Source organism: Rhinoderma darwinii (assembly GCF_050947455.1).
Source record: "Rhinoderma darwinii isolate aRhiDar2 chromosome 12 unlocalized genomic scaffold, aRhiDar2.hap1 SUPER_12_unloc_7, whole genome shotgun sequence".
Taxonomy (NCBI): Eukaryota; Metazoa; Chordata; class Amphibia; order Anura; family Rhinodermatidae; genus Rhinoderma; species Rhinoderma darwinii.
Window position 1 is genome coordinate 278403 of NW_027461878.1, and position 19524 is coordinate 297926.

Genomic DNA, 19524 nt, shown 5'->3' on the forward strand with positions numbered 1-19524 from the left:
TGTATATAGTGTCTATAATGTAAGTCTATATAGTGTGTGCTGTGTATATAGTGTCTATAATGTAAGTCTATGTAGTGTGTGCTGTGTATATAGTGTGTGCTGTGTATATAGTGTCTATAATGTAAGTCTATGTAGTGTGTGCTGTGTATATAGTGTGTGCTGTGTATATAGTGTCTATAATGTAAGTCTATGTAGTGTGTGCTGTGTATATAGTGTCTATAATGTAAGTCTATGTAGTGTGTGCTGTGTATATAGTGTGTGCTGTGTATATAGTGTATATAGTGTGTGCTGTGTATATAGTGTGTGCTGTGTATATAGTGTCTATAATGTAAGTCTATGTAGTGTGTGCTGTGTATATAGTGTCTATAATGTAAGTCTATATAGTGTGTGCTGTGTATATCGTGTGTGCTGTGTATATAGTGTCTATAATGTAAGTCTATGTAGTGTGTGCTGTGTATATAGTGTGTGCTGTGTATATAGTGTCTATAATGTAAGTATATATAGTGTGTGCTGTGTATATAGTGTCTATAATGTAAGTCTATGTAGTGTGTGCTGTGTATATAGTGTCTATAATGTAAGTCTATGTAGTGTGTGCTGTGTATATAGTGTCTATAATGTAAGTCTATGTAGTGTGTGCTGTGTATATAGTGTCTATAATGTAAGTCTATATAGTGTGTGCTGTGTATATAGTGTCTATAATGTAAGTCTATATAGTGTGTGCTGTGTATATATTGTCTATGATGTAAGTCTATGTAGTGTGTGCTGTGTATATAGTGTCTATAATGTAAGTCTATATAGTGTGTGCTGTGTATATAGTGTGTGCTGTGTATATAGTGTCTATAATGTAAGTCTATGTAGTGTGTGCTGTGTATATAGTGTCTATAATGTAAGTCTATGTAGTGTGTCCTGTGTATATAGTGTCTATAATGTAATTCTATATAGTGTGTGCTGTGTATATAGTGTCTATAATGTAAGTCTATGTAGTGTGTGCTGTGTATATAGTGTGTGCTGTGTATATAGTGTCTATAATGTAAGTCTATATAGTGTGTGCTGTGTATATAGTGTGTGCTGTGTATATAGTGTCTATAATGTAAGTCTATGTAGTGTGTGCTGTGTATATAGTGTCTATAATGTAAGTCTATATAGTGTGTGCTGTGTATATAGTGTCTATAATGTAAGTCTATATAGTGTGTGCTGTGTATATAGTGTCTATAATGTAAGTCTATGTAGTGTGTGCTGTGTATATAGTGTCTATAATGTAAGTCTATGTAGTGTGTGCTGTGTCTATAATGTAAGTCTATATAGTGTGTGCTGTGTATATAGTGTCTATAATGTAAGTCTATGTAGTGTGTGCTGTGTATATAGTGTCTATAATGTAAGTCTATATAGTGTGTGCTGTGTATATAGTGTCTATAATGTAAGTCTATATAGTGTGTGCTGTGTATATAGTGTCTATAATGTAAGTCTATATAGTGTGTGCTGTGTATATAGTGTCTATAATGTAAGTCTATATAGTGTGTGCTGTGTATATAGTGTCTATAATGTAAGTCTATAGTGTGTGCTGTGTATATAGTGTCTATATAGTGTGTACTGTGTATATAGTGTCTATATAGTGTGTGCTGTGTATATAGTGTCTATAATGTAAGTCTATATAGTGTGTGCTGTTTATATAGTGTGTGCTGTGTATATAGTGTCTATAATGTAAGTCTACGTAGTGTGTGCTGTGTATATAGTGTCTATAATGTAAGTCTATATAGTGTGTGCTGTGTATATAGTGTCTATAATGTAAGTCTATGTAGTGTGTGCTGTGTATATAGTGTCTATAATGTAAGTCTATGTAGTGTGTGCTGTGTATATAGTGTATAATGTAAGTCTATGTAGTGTGTGCTGTGTATATAGTGTCTATAATGTAAGTCTATGTAGTGTGTGTGTTTATGTGTGTGTTTGTCATAATGTAAGTCTATATACTGTGTGCTGTGTATATAGTGTGTGCTGTGTATATAGTGTCTATAATGTAAGTCTATGTAGTGTGTGCTGTGTATATAGTGTCTATAATGTAAGTCTATATAGTGTGTGCTGTGTATATAGTGTCTATAATGTAAGTCTATGTAGTGTGTGCTGTGTATATAGTGTCTATAATGTAAGTCTATATAGTGTGTGCTGTGTATATAGTGTCTATAATGTAAGTCTATGTAGTGTGTTCTGTGTATATAGTGTATATAATGTAAGTCTATGTAGTGTGTGCTGTGTATATAGTGTCTATAATGTAAGTCTATATAGTGTGTGCTGTGTATATAGTGTCTATAATGTAAGTCTATGTAGTGTGTGCTGTGTATATAGTGTCTATAATGTAAGTCTATATAGTGTGTGCTGTGTATATAGTGTCTATAATGTAAGTCTATGTAGTGTGTGCTGTGTATATAGTGTCTATAATGTAAGTCTATATAGTGTGTGCTGTGTATATAGTGTCTATAATGTAAGTCTATGTAGTGTGTGTGTGTGTGTCATAATGTAAGTCTATATAGTGTGTGCTGTGTATATAGTGTCTATAATGTAAGTCTATGTAGTGTGTGCTGTGTATATAGTGTCTATAATGTAAGTCTATGTAGTGTGTGCTGTGTATATAGTGTGTGATGTGTATATAGTGTCTATAATGTAAGTCTATGTAGTGTGTGCTGTGTATATAGTGTCTATAATGTAAGTCTATGTAGTGTGTGCTGTGTATATAGTGTCTATAATGTAAGTCTATGTAGTGTGTGCTGTGTATATAGTGTCTATAATGTAAGTCTATGTAGTGTGTGCTGTGTATATAGTGTCTATAATGTAAGTCTATGTAGTGTGTGCTGGGTATATAGTGTCTATAATGTAAGTCTATATAGTGTGTGCTGTGTTTATAGTGTCTATAATGTAAGTCTATATAGTGTGTGCGTGTAGTGTGTGTGGTTTGAATATATAGTGTGTGGTGTTAGTGTGAATTGTATATAGGGTGTTTAATCTCACATTTTTTGTGTGTGAAATAATTTCCCACCCATAGAGCCCTCTGCAGTAAGTCAGATGCTCAGAACCCCCCCCCCCCCCCCTGCAGTATAATCTCCCCCATGGAGCCCTCAGTAGTTTTTATACTGCAGGGGGGGGGGGGCAGAGCGTTTGATTGACTGTTCAGGGTTCTATAGGGGAATAACTCCTTCCCCCCCCAAGAGCCATAAGGGCGGATTTACACGAACGTGTAATACGTCCGTGCAACGCGCGTGCTTTTCACGCGCGTCGCACGGACCTATGCTAGTCTATGGGGCAGTGCAGACTGTCAGTGATTTTTGCGCAGCTTGAGTCCGCTGCGTAAAACTGACATGTCCTATATTTCTGCGTTTTTTGCGCATCACGCACCCATTGAAGTCAATGGGTGTGTGAAAATCACGCATGCCACACGGAGGCACCTCCGTGGGACGTGCGTGATTTGCTCAACAGCAGTAAAACTGTGATTGCAAACAGAAAAGCACCAGGTGCTACAAACATACAAACAGAGTGTCATAATGATGGCGGCTGCGCGAAAGGCACGCAGCCGCGCATCATATGGTGATGACACACGGAGCTGTTAAGTGTCTTTTGCGCGCGCAAAACGGCGTATTTTTTGCGTGCGCAAAACGCACATGCTCGTGTAAATCTGCCCTAAGTGTCAGACGCTTAGACCCTCCCATAGGGCACTCAGCAGTCAGTCAGATGCACTGGGGAGGGGTGTCTGACTGCTTAAAGGGTAACTAATGAAACTTTTTAAAAAAAATTACATGTCATAGTGACATGTCAAATGTTCTAATCGGTGGGGGTCCGGGCACTGAGACCCCACCAATCGCTGAAACAAAGCGCTCAGGTGAGTGATGTGCCACTTTGTTTCTGATCGTCTTTCCTCTGATAGCCGAGCATGCGGTGTACGGGCACAACAGAAAGTCTATGAGTCCGTACACCGCGCCGAGGAAAGACAATCAGAAATGAAGTGGAACAGCGCTCACCCGGGCACTCCTGCTGCTTTGTTTTAGTGATCGGTGGTGGTCTCAATGCTGGGACCCCCATCAATCAAAACTTCTGACATATCACTCTCACTATGACACGCCAAATGTTTTTTAAAAGTTTAGTTACCTCTTGGGGACTGAATTTATTGGTTTGAGTTAATGTATGGGCCTGGGTCTTAATTTGCTTAGGGGTCTGGGGTATAAGACAATTTATGGTGTTTATTTCTGAATTTTTATGTTGCTATAGATGCTGAAAATGGCTACAGAATCGAGGGGAAAAGATTTCTCATCAGGAAACTCTGCAATCATCAGGAGAAGTCGCCATAACGGTCTGTGTCAGATGGAGAAGAAAAGAGAACGACCCATCAGTGAAGACATCTCCTGTGAGTCATTGCATTTATCTGTCCCCTCTCCTGACATGCCTGTTATCGGAAATCCTTGTATTCCACATAAAGTCTTTGTGTACCCAGGACTAATAGACAAATGCGTGTTACCATTCCCCTTGTCAGGAGGAAGTGTCCCACACAGTGTGATAATGTCAGCGATGGTTGGAGACTGTCAGTGTGTAGGGACACAGCCCTTTGACAAGGGGAATCGTAACACTCATTTGTCAATGCTCACACAGAAAGGTGGTGTTTAATATAGACATGGTGTGGCAGGGCGGTGGTGGAGAAGGGGGCCCAAGCTTGAGGAACAGCCCAGGGCCCATGGTTTACTTAATCCGCCACTGATCGCTGGAGGATAAAACACAGACTCCTAGATACGTTTGGGATCGCTGCGAATGCGCCACAAAAAAACGGAACTGCTATTTGATGCGTGATTTACATCCCCTTTGAATTCAATGGGGAAATCCCGCAACATATAATCAGTGTTTACGTAAAGACAATTGACATGCTGCGAAATGAAATTCCGCATCGCAGGTGAATTTGAGCGTATTTTTCTACTCAGTATTTACACAGCGTGTGGATGAGATTTGTTTTACCTCATCCACTTTGCTGCTGCTGTATTTGTTGCGGATTTTTTGCAAAGAAATCAGTTGTGGAAAGTCCGCCGTATTTACGCAGCGTGTGAACTGGCCCTAAAAGTGAGCGTGATCTCACGTAGCAGCTAAGGGACAATCCTGATAATCAGGTTAGGAGCAGCTTCTCTGACGTTGTTGGCTGTTCATAAGGCTAAGCCGTCTGCCATGGGAAGAAGTGAAAGCCGACAAGAAGGAGCGCCTATGACTTGCGAGTCAAATGATAACCTTAGGAACAGCCAACAACCTCAGAGAAAGTGCCACTAAGCCGTCTGCCACGAGTCCCAGGGGCGTAGTTAAGGTCTTAAAACAACAGGGGCAATAGCCTCAACATATATGCCCCATAAAAAATGTGTGTGTGTGTGTGTGTGTATGTGTGTGTATGTGTGTGTGTGTGTGTGTGTGTGTGTGTACACCGTGTTCCAAATTATTATGCACATTGGATTTAAGTGTCATAAACATTTAATTATTAGTTTTTCAATGAAACTCATGGATGGTCTTGTGTGTTAGGCGGGATTCACACGACCGGGTCGCGTCCGAGTGCCGGCCGGTAAAATCGGCCATTCTGCCCGGCCGGTTTGCATAAAGTTAAGCATCCGTGCCGGGCCGGGCAGATCCGGACAGTGACATCATCGGCAACTCCTGAAGGGGAATCCCCATGTGTTCGGGGATTCCGCTTCAGGAGTTTCCCCTGATGTCACTGCCCAGATATGGACAGAGACATCAAGCGCTCTGTCCAGGAGCGGAATCCCCGAACACACGGGGATTCCGCTCCTTCAAGGAGCTAAAGTGCGGCTAGCACATAGCAGAGCGGGGAGATACCTCCCCGCTCTGCTATAGTGGCGTCGCTACAGTAGTAGCAGCAGCAGCAGCTGCTGCAGCTGCTAGCGGCGCCATCAAAGATGTCGCCGGGCCAGGGCGCTTTTAACAAGCAGGAGAAGGGAGCCAGCGCAGCGCTCCCTCCACCTGCTGTACACCCCGGCCCTGCCACACCGTGTACAGCGATGCCATTCGTCAGAATGGCGTCAACTCCTCCTCCTCACATGCACTCTGCGCTGTGAGGAGGAGGAGATAGAGCGCAAGAGCCGGAAAACCCGGCCGTCACTCGGGACACATCCCGGTGATGGCCGGGTATTACCCGGCCCCATAGACTTCTATGGGAGCCGGGCGGCCGGGTACCCGGGCGAAAATAGAGCATGTTCTATTTTTTGACGGGCGGTTTTGCCGGCCGTCAAAAAATCGGCCGTGTGAATAGCCCCATTAGGGGTCTATTATTCCTAATGCAGCCGGGTGCCGGCCGATTTATGAACGGCCGGCACCCGGCCGGGAAACCCTGCCGTGTGAATGAGGCCTTAGGGCTCTTTGGATCATTGTAATCAATCTCAGACACCTGTGATAATTAGTTTGCCAGGTGTGCCCAATCAAAGGAAAACTACTTAAGAAGGATGTTCCACATTATTAAGCAGGCCACAGGTTTCAAGCAATATGGGAAAGAAAAAGGATCTCTCTGCTGCCGAAAAGCGTGAAATAGTGCAATACCGTGGACAAGGAATGAAAACATTGGATATTTCAAGAAAACTTAAGCTTGATCATCGTACTGTAAAAAGATTTGTGGCTGATTCAGAGCACAGACGGGTTTGTTCAGATAAAGGCATAATGAGGAAGGTTTCTGCCAGACAAATGAATAGGATTAGGAGAGCAGCTGCTAAAATGCCATTGCAAAGCAGCAAACAGGTATTTGAAGCCGCTGGTGCCTCTGGAGTCCCGCGAACCTCAAGGTGTAGGATCCTCCAGAGGTTTGCAAGTGTGCATAAAGCTATTATTCGGCCACCCCTAAACAATGCTCACAAGCAGAAACCGTTGCAGTGGGCTCAGAAATACATGAAGACTAATTTTCAAACCGTGTTGTTTACTGACGAGTGCCCTGCAACCCTGGATGGTCCAGATGGATGGAGTAGTGGATGGTTGGTGAATGGCCACCATGTCCGAACAAGGCTGCAACGTCAGCAAGGAGGTGGCGGAGTCATGTTTTGGGCTGGAATCATGGGGAGAGAGCTGGTAGGCCCGTTTAGGGTCCCTGACGGTGTGAAAATGACCTCTGCAAAGTACGTAGAGTTTATGACTGACCACTTTCTTCTGTGGTACAAAAAGAAGAACCGTGCCTTCCGTAGCAAAATTATCTTCATGCATGAACATGCACCATCTCATGCTGCAAAGAATACCTCTGTGTCATTGGCTGCTATGGGCATAAAAGGAGAGAAACTTATTGTGTCGCCCCCATGTTCCCCTGACCTCAACCCTATTGAGAACCTTTGGAGCATCCTCAAGCAAAATATCTATGAGGGTGGGAGGCAGTTCACATTAAAACAGAAGCTCTGGGAGGCGATTCTGACATCCTGCAAAGATATTCAAGCAGAAACTGTCCAAATACTCACAAATTCAATGGATGCAAGAATTGTGAAGGTGATATCAGAGAAGGGGTCCTATGTAACCATGTAACTTGGCCTGTTAAGTTTTTTTTATTGAAAGAGCTTTTGATTTCTATAAATATGACCTCCTGATGCTGCAAATTCAACAAATGACCATTTTAGTCTCTTTACAACTTTTAAAATGTTTTGATCTCTGTTGTGCATAATAATGTGAAACAAAAAATTCAGTTATCATTAGGATATTTGTTCAATAAAATTAGCATTATACTCCAACGGCTGATGCTTGAAGATTATACTGACTGTCATTTGCATCGACTATTTAGGAAAATCAGTGAAAAATAACATTTGCGTAATAATTTGGAATACAGTGTAGATCGAAATCCGGAGCATTAACCGGTCACTGCCGGCTCCGTGGTTTCCTTCACTGTAATTGACATCAGCACCAAAACCAGTTAATGTGTATAACGTACAAACGTGAGCGCCACACTTTCTGTATCACACCCCCGGTAATGGAGGGGGGGCAGACATCTTGGCTGTATGGGGCCCAGACATTCCTGATGGTGGCCCTGGCAGTTATGATCCGGTAGAGCTGGTTGTCACCCGGGCCGCTTCATTCCACTGTATGGCTTTGGACTTCTCAAGTTTGTCCTGCAAAAAATACAAAAAGTTATTTTGTGTTACTGCATTACAAAGACTTTGTGCAAATTAGAAAAGAAAAAACAGCAGTAAAGTCAGTAAACGGTCCTCGTGCTGTGAGGTTGTTCGGCTGCTCATTCAGTCTGTTTCTGGTTTGGCAGCCGAATGGTGGCCATTTTGGCCTAAAAGGGCAAATTTGCTGCTCTGGAGACTGGGAAAACCGGACAGTGAGAACCCCAATGTTAACTGAAATAGCAGCATATTGGTTGTCGCACAGTTTTTCCAGGTAATGGAAACCTAAAAATATAAATTCAGAACTTTTCGGTTATCTGATGTATATGGCTTGGCTTCAAGGGATTCTTTACTTTTTTCGGGGGTTCTCCAGACAATCACTACATTTTAGAAAGGGTCCCTTGACATTAAGCTGATTACAAAGTGTCCCCCTGAAGGGACCCCCAGCGATCAGCTGTGATCAGTAGGGAAACCTGGCAGTAAGTGTTCAATTTCCTTGCAGCACCACCGCAGGAGAAATTAGGCATTACACAGTGTCCATTCATAGCAATATGGTGTCTGCGTAATACAAGACAGGTCCACCAAAAAGAGAGAGATGTTCTTTGTAACCGCTCTCCACTCTGGCCGAGAGATGAACCTGAAAATGAAAATGAATGTTCTTGAATGAATTATACATGGGCGGCTCAGCCTGCCAGAGCGTGTCTCTCTTTTGGGTCATAGAGTGGCATCAAGGCATATGATATCCATAATGCTAAATAGGTGAGACAAACCCTTTAATCTCTTCTGCTGCCTATTATAATAGTAAATGAATAAGGCTGCATGAGTGATATCACGTCTGTAGGGTCCAGCTGCATGGTTGTCAGCCACGTCTGTAGGGTCCAGGTGCATGTTTGTCAGCCACGTCTGTAGGGTCCAGGTGCATGTTTGTCAGCCACGTCTGTAGGGCCCATGTGCATGGTTGTCAGCCACGTCTGTAGGGTCCAGGTAAATGGTTGTCAGCCACATCTGTAGGGTCCAGGTGCATGGTTGTCAGCCACCTCTGTAAGGTCCAGGTGCATGGTTGTCAGCCACGTTTGTAGGGTCCAGGTGCATGAGTGATATCACGTCTGTAGGGTCCAGGTGCATGGTTGTCAGCCACGTCTGTAGAGTCCAGGTGCATGGTTGTCAGCCGCGTCTGTAGGGTCCAGGTGCATGGTTGTCAGCCGCGTCTGTAGGGTCCAGGTGCATGGTTGTCAGCCGCGTCTGTAGGGTCCAGGTGCATGGTTGTCAGCTGCGTCTGTAGGGTCCAGGTGCATGGTTGTCAGCCACGTCTGTAAGGTCAAGGTGCATGGTTGTCAGCCACATTTGTAGGGTCCAGGTGCATGGTTGTCAGCCGCGTCTGTAGGGTCCAGGTGCATGGTTGTCAGCCGCGTCTGTAGGGTCCAGGTGCATGGTTGTCAGCTGCGTCTGTAGGGTCCAGGTGCATGGTTGTCAGCCACGTCTGTAAGGTCCAGGTGCATGGTTGTCAGCCACATTTGTAGGGTCCAGGTGTATGGTTGTCAGCCGCGTCTGTAGGGTCCAGGTGCATGGTTGTCAGCCGCGTCTGTAGAGTCCAGGTGCATGAGTGATATCACGTCTGTAGGGTCCAGGTGCATGGTTGTCAGCCGCGTCTGTAGGGTCCAGGTGCATGGTTGTCAGCCACGTCTGTAGGGTTCAGGTGCATGATTGTCAGCCACATCTGTAGGGTCCAGGTGCATGGTTGTCAGCCACGTCTGTAGGGTCCAGGTGCATGATTGTCAGCCGGGTCTGTAGGGTCCAGGTGCATGGTTGTCAGCCACGTCTGTAGGGTACATGTGCATGGTTGTCAGCCATGTCTGTAGGGTCCAGGTGCATGGTTGACAGCCACGTCTGTAGGGTCCAGGTGCATGGTTGTCAGCCACATCTGTAGGGTTCAGGTGCATGAGTGATATCACGTCTGTAGGGTCCAGGTGCATGGTTGTCAGCCACGTCTGTAGGGTTCAGGTGCATGATTGTCAGCCACGTCTGTAGGGTCCAGGTGCAGGGTTGTCAGCCACGTCTGTAGGGTCCAGGTGCATGGTTGTCAGCCATGTCTGTAGGGTCCAGGTGCATGGTTGACAGCCACGTCTGTAGGGTCCAGGTGCATGGTTGTCAGCCACATCTGTAGAGTCCAGGTGCATGGTTTCAGCCACGTCTGTAGGGTCCAGGTGCATGGTTGTCAGCCACTTCTGGAGGGTCCAGGTGCATGGTTGTCAGCCACGTCTGTAGAGTCCAGGTGCATGGTTGTCAGCCACGTCTGTAGGGTCCAGGTGCATGGTTGTCAGCCACGTCTGTAGGGTCCAGGTGCATGGTTGTCAGCCACGTCTGTAGAGTCCAGGTGCATGGTTGTCAGTCACGTCTGTAGGGTCCAGGTGCATGGTTGTCAGCCATATCTGTAGGGTCCAGGTGCATGAGTGATATCACGTCTGTAGGGTCCAGGTGCATGGTTGTCAGCCACGTCTGTAGGGTTCAGGTGCATGATTGTCAGCCACGTCTGTAGGGTCCAGGTGCAGGGTTGTCAGCCTGGTCTGTAGGGTCCTGGTGCTTGGTTGTCAGCCACGTCTGGAGGGTCCAGGTGCATGGTTGTCAGCCACGTCTGTAGGGTCCAGGTGCATGGTTGTCAGCCACGTCTGTAGGGTCAGGTGTATGGTTGTCAGCCAAAACAACAAAAAACACTCCTGCCAAACCAGTTACCCCTTTGCCTTTGCCAAATCCCATTTACATGGGTGAAAATGAGAAAAAAAACAGTAAAACCCAGAACAATTATTTTGTATAAAAGAGGAAAGCAGAAGTTCCAGCCGTTATTCCAGCCTGTAGTGAAACTTGTAAACACAGAAAAAGGCCATACTTACAAATGGACACAGCCAGGTCAGAAAAAGCTGATGAAGGAGAGTGAGCAGGTGCTTTAAATAAAAATAGCCACTCCCACTAGTCTTGAGGGGAGTGGTGTGTGGTGCATGGGATGTGTAGTAAGAAATAATAAATGAATAGTGTGTGTGCAAGTGTAATACTATAAGTGAAGTATAGGGGGCAGTAATGAGAAGTGCCTCAATAGAAATAAGTGGATAATGGGGTGCAAGTGAGTGAAACATGGAGGGATAGTGTGTACGTCATGAGGCACAACGTGTATAGCCAGGTAGAAGCCTATTTGTGACGCCTTGATAGTTCATAGAGCGGGCTACCCTGCATGCTATGCCAAACAACAACCCACCATGCTCTCCCAGCATCAAAGACCCGGCTGTGTCCAAGAGAAGCGAATATACGTAATAATGAAAAATACCTGGGGTATTAGTGATCATTCTGGCCAAAAGGACGCAAGCTCGCAATCCACGACAAGGATCCCCAGACTTGCGAGTCCCTAACTGGAACTGAATGTTCCTGATGCACAGACAAAACAGACATATACAAAAACACCGAAAAAGGTCATACTAATGATTACTAATACCCCAGGTATTTTTCATTACTACATATATTCGCTTCTCTTGGACACAGCCGGGTCTTTGATGCTGGGAGAGCATGGTGTGTTGTTGTTTGGCATAGCAAGCAGGGTAGCCCGCTCTATGAACTATCAAGGCGTCACAAATAGGCTTCTACCTGGCTATACACGTTGTGCCTCATGACGTACACACTATCCCTCCATGTTTCACACACTTGCACCCCATTATCCATTTTATTTCTATTGAGGCACTTTACTCATTACTGCCCCCTATATTTCACTCATAGTATTACACTTGCACACACACTATTCATTTATTATTTCTTACTACACATCCCATGCACCACACACACCACTCCCCTCAAGATCTGTAGTGAAACTTGTGTCTGGTCATTCCGGGGGTTCAGTGGGGTGATAACTTATTACTGGGAGTTTATACAGTGGACAAATATCGGAGGCAGAACCTCAGGGCCAGTGGCGTAGCTACCACTATAGCAGCCGTAGCGGCTGCTGCGGGGCCCGCGGCATGAGGGGGCCCGTGTCGCCCGCCGGCACGGGCCGCCACCATGGCCGGAGGCTCCACTATCAGCCGCTATGGCTGCTACAGCGCGGCGCCACTAAACACTACGGCAGAGCAGGGAGGTATCTCCCCGCTCTGCCATTAAACAAAAGACATGTATCTCCTAGCCACAGGATATCCACAGGACAGGGGATACATGTGTGATCGCTGGCAGCGATAGGGAGAACGGGGGACTGAAAGTCCCCTGAAGTTCTCCTTTACAAACCTCGGACTTCCGGGGTCTGTGTCGGCAGCTCCGTAGAAATGAATGGAGCGCCGTTCGCGCTTGTGCGCATGCGTGACCAGCGCTCCTTTCATTTTTATTGAGCTGCGCAGTCAGAGGTTAGTCATGGAGAACTTCAGGGGACTTCCAGTCCCCCGTTCTCCCTATCGCTGCCAGCGATCACACATGTATCCCCTATCCTGTGGATAGCGGATACATATCTTTTGTAGGACACACTGTAGGTCACTTTTTTTGGGGGGTTGGGGACGCTGTATGGCGTTCCCAACAGGGGGGGGCTGTATGGCGTTCCCTACAGGGGGGGCTGTATGGCGTTCCCTACAGGGGGGGCTGTATGGCGTTCCCTACAGGGGGGGCTGTATGGCGTTATCTACAGAGGGGGCTGTATGGCGCTATCTACAGGGGGGGTCTGTATGGCATTCCCTACAGGGAGGGGGCTGTATGGCGTTCCCTACAGGGGGTGGCTTATGGCGTTCCCTACAGGGGTGGCTGTATGGTGTTCCCTACAGGGGGGGGCTGTGTGGCGTTCCCTACAGGGGGGTGCTGTATGGTTTTCCCTACAGGGGGGGGGGCTGTATGGCGTTAGCGCCATATAGTCCCATCTGTAGAGAACGCCATACAGCCCCCTCTGTAGATAACGCCACACAGCCCCCCCTGTAGATAGTGCAATACAGCCCCCTCTGTAGATAGCGCCATACACCCCCCCTGTAGATAGTGCAATACAGCCCCCTCTGTAGATAGCGCCGTACACCCCCCTGTAGATAGCGCGATACAGCCCCCTCTGTAGATAACGCCATACAGCCCCCCCTGTAGATAGCGCCATACAGCCCCCCTGCAGATACCGCCATACAGTCCCCCCTGTAGATAGCGCCATACAGCCCCCTCTGTAGATAACGCCATACAGCCCCCTCTGTAGATAGCGCCATACAGCCCCCTCTGTAGATAGCGCCATACAGCCCCCTCTGTAGATAGTGCCATACATCCCCCTCTGTAGATATTGCCATACAGCCCCCTTTGTAGATAACGCCATACACCCCCTTCTGTAGATAGCGCCATACAGCCTCCCCTGCAGATAGCGCCATACAGCCCCCTCTGTAGATAGCGCCATACAGCCCCCTCTGTAGATAACGCCATACAGCACCCTCTGTACATAACGCCATCCAGCCCCCCCCTGTAGATAACGCCATACAGCCCCCTCTGTAGATATCGCCATCCAGCACCCTCTGTAGATAACGCCATACAGATATGGGGTTGTGCTGTAGCTCCTTGCACCGCCGGGCAGCTGGGGTGCTGCTGTGAATGGGGTCATGTTGCAGCTCCTTGCACCGCCGGGCAGCTGGGGTGATGCTGTGAACGGGGTCGTGCTGCAGCTCCTTGCACTGCCGGGCAGCTGGGGTGCTGCTGTGAATGGGGTCGTGCTGCAGCTCCTTGCACCGCCGGGCAGCTGGGGGGATGCTGTGAACGGGGTCGTGCTGCAGCTCCTTGCACCGCCGGGCTGCTGGGATGCTGCTGTGAATGGGGTCATGTTGCAGCTCCTTGCACCGCCGGGCAGCTGGGGTGCTGCTGTGAATGGGGTCGTGCTGCAGCTTCTTGCACCGCTGGGCAGCTGGGGTGATGCTGTGAACGGGGTCGTGCTGCAGCTCCTTGCACCGCCGGGCAGCTGGGGTGATGCTGTGAATGGGGTCGTGCTGCAGCTCCTTGCACCGCCGGGCAGCTGGGGTGCTGGTGCGCAGGGAAACACAGTAAAGGGGACACAGGGTTATATCAGCACTGCGGCCCCTTCATTCTCTGGTCGGGGACCCAGAGGCTGGATCCCCATCAATCATAAAGTAATGGCATAGGCCATCGATCGAGTGGGGGGGGGGGGGTGCTCTTGTAAAATAACATACAATGTATGATCATACCCTTACCCCCACAAACATGGGCCTATAATCCCCCTCTTACAGTGTACAGGCCTAATACCACCCCCACATACAACTCCCATGTCACACAAAGCCTATATAGTCCCCAGCACACAGTATCCTCTCATCCCTCCCCCCCCCAATAAAGTGCAGAGCATCTGAAACAATGTCCCCCTACCTTCCCCCACAACACATGACCCTGCATCAGACATTCACCAGCCCACAGATGTGCAGCAGATTGTCCCAGTGTCTCCAGGATGCAGATAGGGCAGGGTCCTACATCCTCCTGCTGCTGGTGTTTTTCATTCATTGACAGGAAGCAGTGGATGTTATCAGGTTGACTCCCCCTCCACATACGCTGATGCAGCCAGAGAGCCCTCCCCCTCCATGTCCTGCAATGGTCAGTGTGAGGTCAGAGCTTCCCTTTTGCTGATTGGTGGAGCACTTGTCAGCTGACAGGCCCTTCTACCAATCACAGCTTCTGCTCAGTAAAAGAAGCTCTTATCTCCGTCTCTAGCAGCTGATTAGAGCATGAAGCAATGTCAGAGCGGCCCCCGAGCAGCTGCATGAGGCGTCTTACCCCGGAGCACTGTGCGGCTGGGGAGGAAGTGGAGAGCAGCTGCACGAGGCGTCTTACCCCGGAGAACTGTGCGGCTGGGGAGGAAGAGGAGAGCAGCTGCATAAGGCGTCTTACCCCGGAGCACTGTGCGGCTGGGGAGGAAGAGGAGAGCAGCTGCATGAGGAGTCTTACCCCGGAGCACTGTGCGGCCGGGGAGGAAGAGGAGAGCAGCTGCATGAGGCGTCTTACCCTGGAGCACTGTGCTGCTGGGGAGGAAGAGGAGAGCAGCTGCATGAGGTGTCTTACCCCGGAGCACTGTGCTGCTGGGTAGGAAGAGGAGAGCAGCTGCATGAGGAGTCTTACCCTGGAGCACTGTGTGGCTGGGGAGGAAGAGGAGAGCAGCTTCATGAGGCGTCTTACCCCGGATCACTGTGCGGCTGGGGAGGAAGAGAGCAGCTGCATGAGGTGTCTTACCCCGGAGCACTGTGCGGCTGGGGAGGAAGAGGAGAGCAGCTGCATGAGGCGTCTTACCACGGAGCACTGTGCGGCTGGGGAGGAAGAGGAGAGCAGCTGCATGAGGCGTCTTACCCCGGAGCACTGTGCTGCTGGGGAGGAAGAGGAGAGCAGCTGCATGAGGCGTCTTACCCCGGAGCACTGTGCGGCCGGGGAGGAAGAGGAGAGCAGCTGCATGAGGCGTCTTACCCCGGAGCACTGTGCGGCTGGGGAGGAAGAGGAGAGCAGCTGCATGAGGCGTCTTACCCCGGAGCACTGTGCGGCTGGAGAGGAAGAGGAGAGCAGCTGCATGAGGCGTCTTACCCCGGAGCACTGTGCTGCTGGGGAGGAAGAGGAGAGCATCTGCATGAGGCGTCTTACCCCGGGGGCTATATGGCACTGTCTAAAGGAGGGGGCTGCATAGCACTGTCTACAGGGGGGGCTGTATGGCACTATTTACAGGGGGGCCAAACCTACAAGGCCAGGCTGAAGGAGGGGGCGCCGCAGAGCAGCTGTATCAAAACAGATGATCGCTACTACAGCCACCCAGCATACAGGGATCAGCTGTTTTGATGGGGCTGCTCTTTGGCGCCCCCCTTCCGCTCAGGCTTTTCCATTCCCATGGAACCCCCATCCCCCCCCTCTCGCGGCACCGCTCCCCCGTCACCCCCCCTCGCGGGACTGACCACCCCTCTCGCGGCACCTCTCCCCCACGCCACTCGCGGCACCGACGCCACCCCTCCCACCCCTAACTTCTCCCTCTCCTGGCAGGCTATCAGGGAGGGAAAACACACAATTTTTTTTTTCTTAAATATATATATATTTCTTTTTATCTATGTATTATCTAGGGGTATAGTGAGCATTTTGAACCCACAGGTTTTTTTGCAGAAATTATTGGAATTAGGCCGTGAAAATTAAAATCTACATGTTTGCAAAGAAAATGTAGGTTTAGCTCATTTGTTTTCATTATCACAAGGACTAAAGGAGAAAAAGCACCCCAACATTTGTAGAGCAGTTTCTCTTGAGTAAGGCCCCATGCACACGAACGTAAAAACGCCCGTAATTACAGGCGGTAATTACGGGCCCATAGACTTCTATTGGCCATGGGTACCTTCCCGTTTGTTTACGGGAAGGTGTCCATGCCGTTTAAAAATATGGAACATGTCCTATTTCAGGCCGTAATTACGACACCGGCAGGCCCATAGAAGACTATGGGGCTCCCGTAATTACGGGTGGCTACGTGTGTGCACCCGTAATTACGGGAGCGTTGCTAGGCGACATCAGGGGATAGTCACTGTCCAGGGTGTTGAAAAAATTAACTGATCGGCAGTAACTCTTTCAGCACCCGGGACAGTGACTACCGCTTGGGTTAATAGTATTAAAAGTTAACTTACCCAGAACTCCCTGCTTCTTCCTCCATTCCGGCCTCCCGGGATGACGTTTCATCCCATGTGACCGCTGCAGCCAATCACAGGCCAATCACAGGCTGCAGTGGACAAAGGACCCGTATTTACGCCAGTAATTACGGGAGGAAAAAAATATGCTCGTGTGCATGGGGCCTAAAACAATACCCCACATGTGGTCATAAACGGCTGTTTGGACACACGGCAGGGCTTAGAAGGGAAAGAGCGCCATTTGGCTTTTGGAGCTCAAATTTAGCAGGAATGGTTTGCGAAGGCCACGTCGGATTTGCAAAGCCCCTGAGGAGAAAAAGCAGTGGAAACCCCCACAAGTGACCCCATTTTGGAAACTACACCCCATAAGGAAATGATCTAGGGGTATAGTGAGCATTTTGACGCCACAGGTTTTTTGCATAAATTATTGGAATTAGGTGGTGAAAATGAAAATCTATATGTTTGCAAAGAAAATGTAGGTTTAGCTAATTTGTTTTCATTCCCACATGACTAAAGGAGAAAAAGCACCCCAACATTTGTAGAGCAGTTCCTCCCGAGTAAAACAATACCCCACGTGTGGTCATAAACGGCTGTTTGAACACACGGCAGGGCTCAGAAAGGAAAGAGCGCCATTTGGAGTTCAAATTTAGCTGGAATGGTTTGCAGAGGCCATGTCACATTTGCAAAGCCCCTGAGTGGCCAAAACAGTTGAAACCCCCCAAAAGTTACTCCATTTGGGAAACTACACCCCTCAAGGAATTTATCTAGGGGTATAGTGAGCATTTAAAAAAAAATGTGTCATTTAAAAATCCATGGATGTGTGATAAACTTTGAAGCACTCCTTTATGCACAGGCCAGATATGTCGGGGCAGGTTTCACAATGATAAGTTGTGTCTCGTCTTCTCCCCCTTTTGTAACACACTTTGCACCTTTTTTGTCTCCTTCCCTTTTTACCAGTGGAGGGGATTCCTCCAGGAAAGTGTTGCCCTGGTACAATACGTGGACCATCGCTTCTAGAAGTACTGGGGCTCTCCCCTTCCTGGTCCCCAAATACAAGGGCCTTGATCAGCACCTCTTGAAAATTAAGGAATGTCCCTGTGTTTTCCGCATGGCACTGTACGGCTTCAGTACTTGATCAGAAAGATCACCCCCTCCCATGTACTTATTGTAGCCGAGGATGCAGTCTGGCTTGGGGGTCATTGTGGTGGTACCTTGGACAGGGACAGGGGTTCTGCCGCTACCGTGCATTGTGGTCAACATAAGGACGTCCCTCTTGTCCTTATACTTGTCCAGCAACATGTTCTCGCTATTTAGCGACCTGCTTTCTCCTTCTCTTAGGGGTTGCCCAATCAGATTTTTAGAGAGGCCTCTCTGGTTTTTGCGCACGGTGCCGCATGCTGCAGGACTTCTGGTGGAGAGGCAGTTAAATAGTGGGACGCTGGTATAGAAGTTATCCACGTAAAGGGGGTAACCCTGGTCCAGCAGTGGGTGCACCAAGTCCCACACTATTTTCCCACTAACCCCCAGGACAGGGGGGCATTCTGGGGGTTCTATCCTGGCGTCCTTCCCTTCATAAACCCTAAACCTGTAGGTGCACACTGAGCTGCTCCCGCACAGCTTCTACATTTTAATTCCATACCTCGCCCTCTTGCTTGGCAGGTATTGGCGGAAATTTAGTCTCCCCTTAAAATGTAAAAAGGACTCGTCTATTGCTATGTTCTTTTCGGGGGTGTACACTTCCTGAAATTTGGTGCAGAAATAATCAATCATTGGCCTGATCTTGAATAGGCGGTCGTATGTGGGGTCATCACGGGGCGGGCACTGTGCATTATCCTTATAATACAAAAATGTCAGAATTATTTCAAAACGTGCCCGGGTCATTGCCATGCGGTATAATGGGGTGCTGTATAAACTGTCCGCACTCCAGTATTGCCTAATCGCTGGCTTTTTTACTAGGCCCATATGTAGGACAAGGCCCCAAAATTTAATAATCTCCGCTGCCTCTATGGGGGTCCACCTAGCAAATGATGACGTGGGGTTTTGGGCTAAAAATTGCCGGGCGTATAAATTTGTCTGGGCTGCCATTAAATTAACAAAATCCTCAGAGAAAAAGAGCTTGAAATAGTCCATTTCTGTGAGGCCTACAGTCTCTAACCGAATTCCTGAGCTCCCTGTGAAATCCGGAATGTGAGGCTCATAATTATCAGGGGGTGGGTTCCACAGGGTATCACTCATTTGTGGGTTTGCCTCAGCTGATGTCCTGGGGCGTCTTTGCGGGGGTTCCTCATCACTGGATGAGGATGATGATGATGAGGAGGTCAATAGGAATGGGGCAATTTCCTCTTCTCCCGCGCTGGCTGATTCAGTGTCAGGACCAGGATGGCGGATGCCTCTTCTGCTGAATAGACCCATTGAGATGAATGGGACATTTTTATTAGGGGGGTATGTAGTGCTTCAACACGTGTAATACTCCATTTATATTTATAGAGGTGGTTGTGTATGTTGTGCTTTTACACGTGTATATGACATTTATAGGAAAACAAAAAGAACTATAAGAAAAATTTAGGAGAAAGAAATTGACTGTACGTTCAATATAGAACTGTGAAAAAACTTGAGCTACAACTGTGTCGCTGCGCTATCAAAAATGTAGTGACCGAACTTCAGTTACAAAAAAGCTGAATGTCCGTCAGTAAACAGACGCTGACGAGAAGCTGTAGATTTACTCAAACTGTATAAATAACATAGAGCTATAACTTCTGCTATATATTTATTTTACAAAACGGACATCAGTAAACGTCCGCTACTCT

General features: G+C 47.9%; 1 protein-coding gene across 3 annotated transcripts in view; it reads left to right on the forward strand.

The window, feature by feature from the left end:
* The window catches only part of LOC142698202 (protein kinase C delta type-like), a 329486-nt gene that overhangs the window by 181468 nt on the left and 128494 nt on the right, over nucleotides 1-19524 (forward strand). For all 3 annotated transcript variants that reach the window (XR_012865729.1, XR_012865730.1, XM_075847848.1), the window contains one exon: nucleotides 4252-4387. The gene's annotated coding sequence lies outside the window, so the exon portion shown is untranslated. The remainder of the gene's footprint in view (nucleotides 1-4251; nucleotides 4388-19524) is intronic.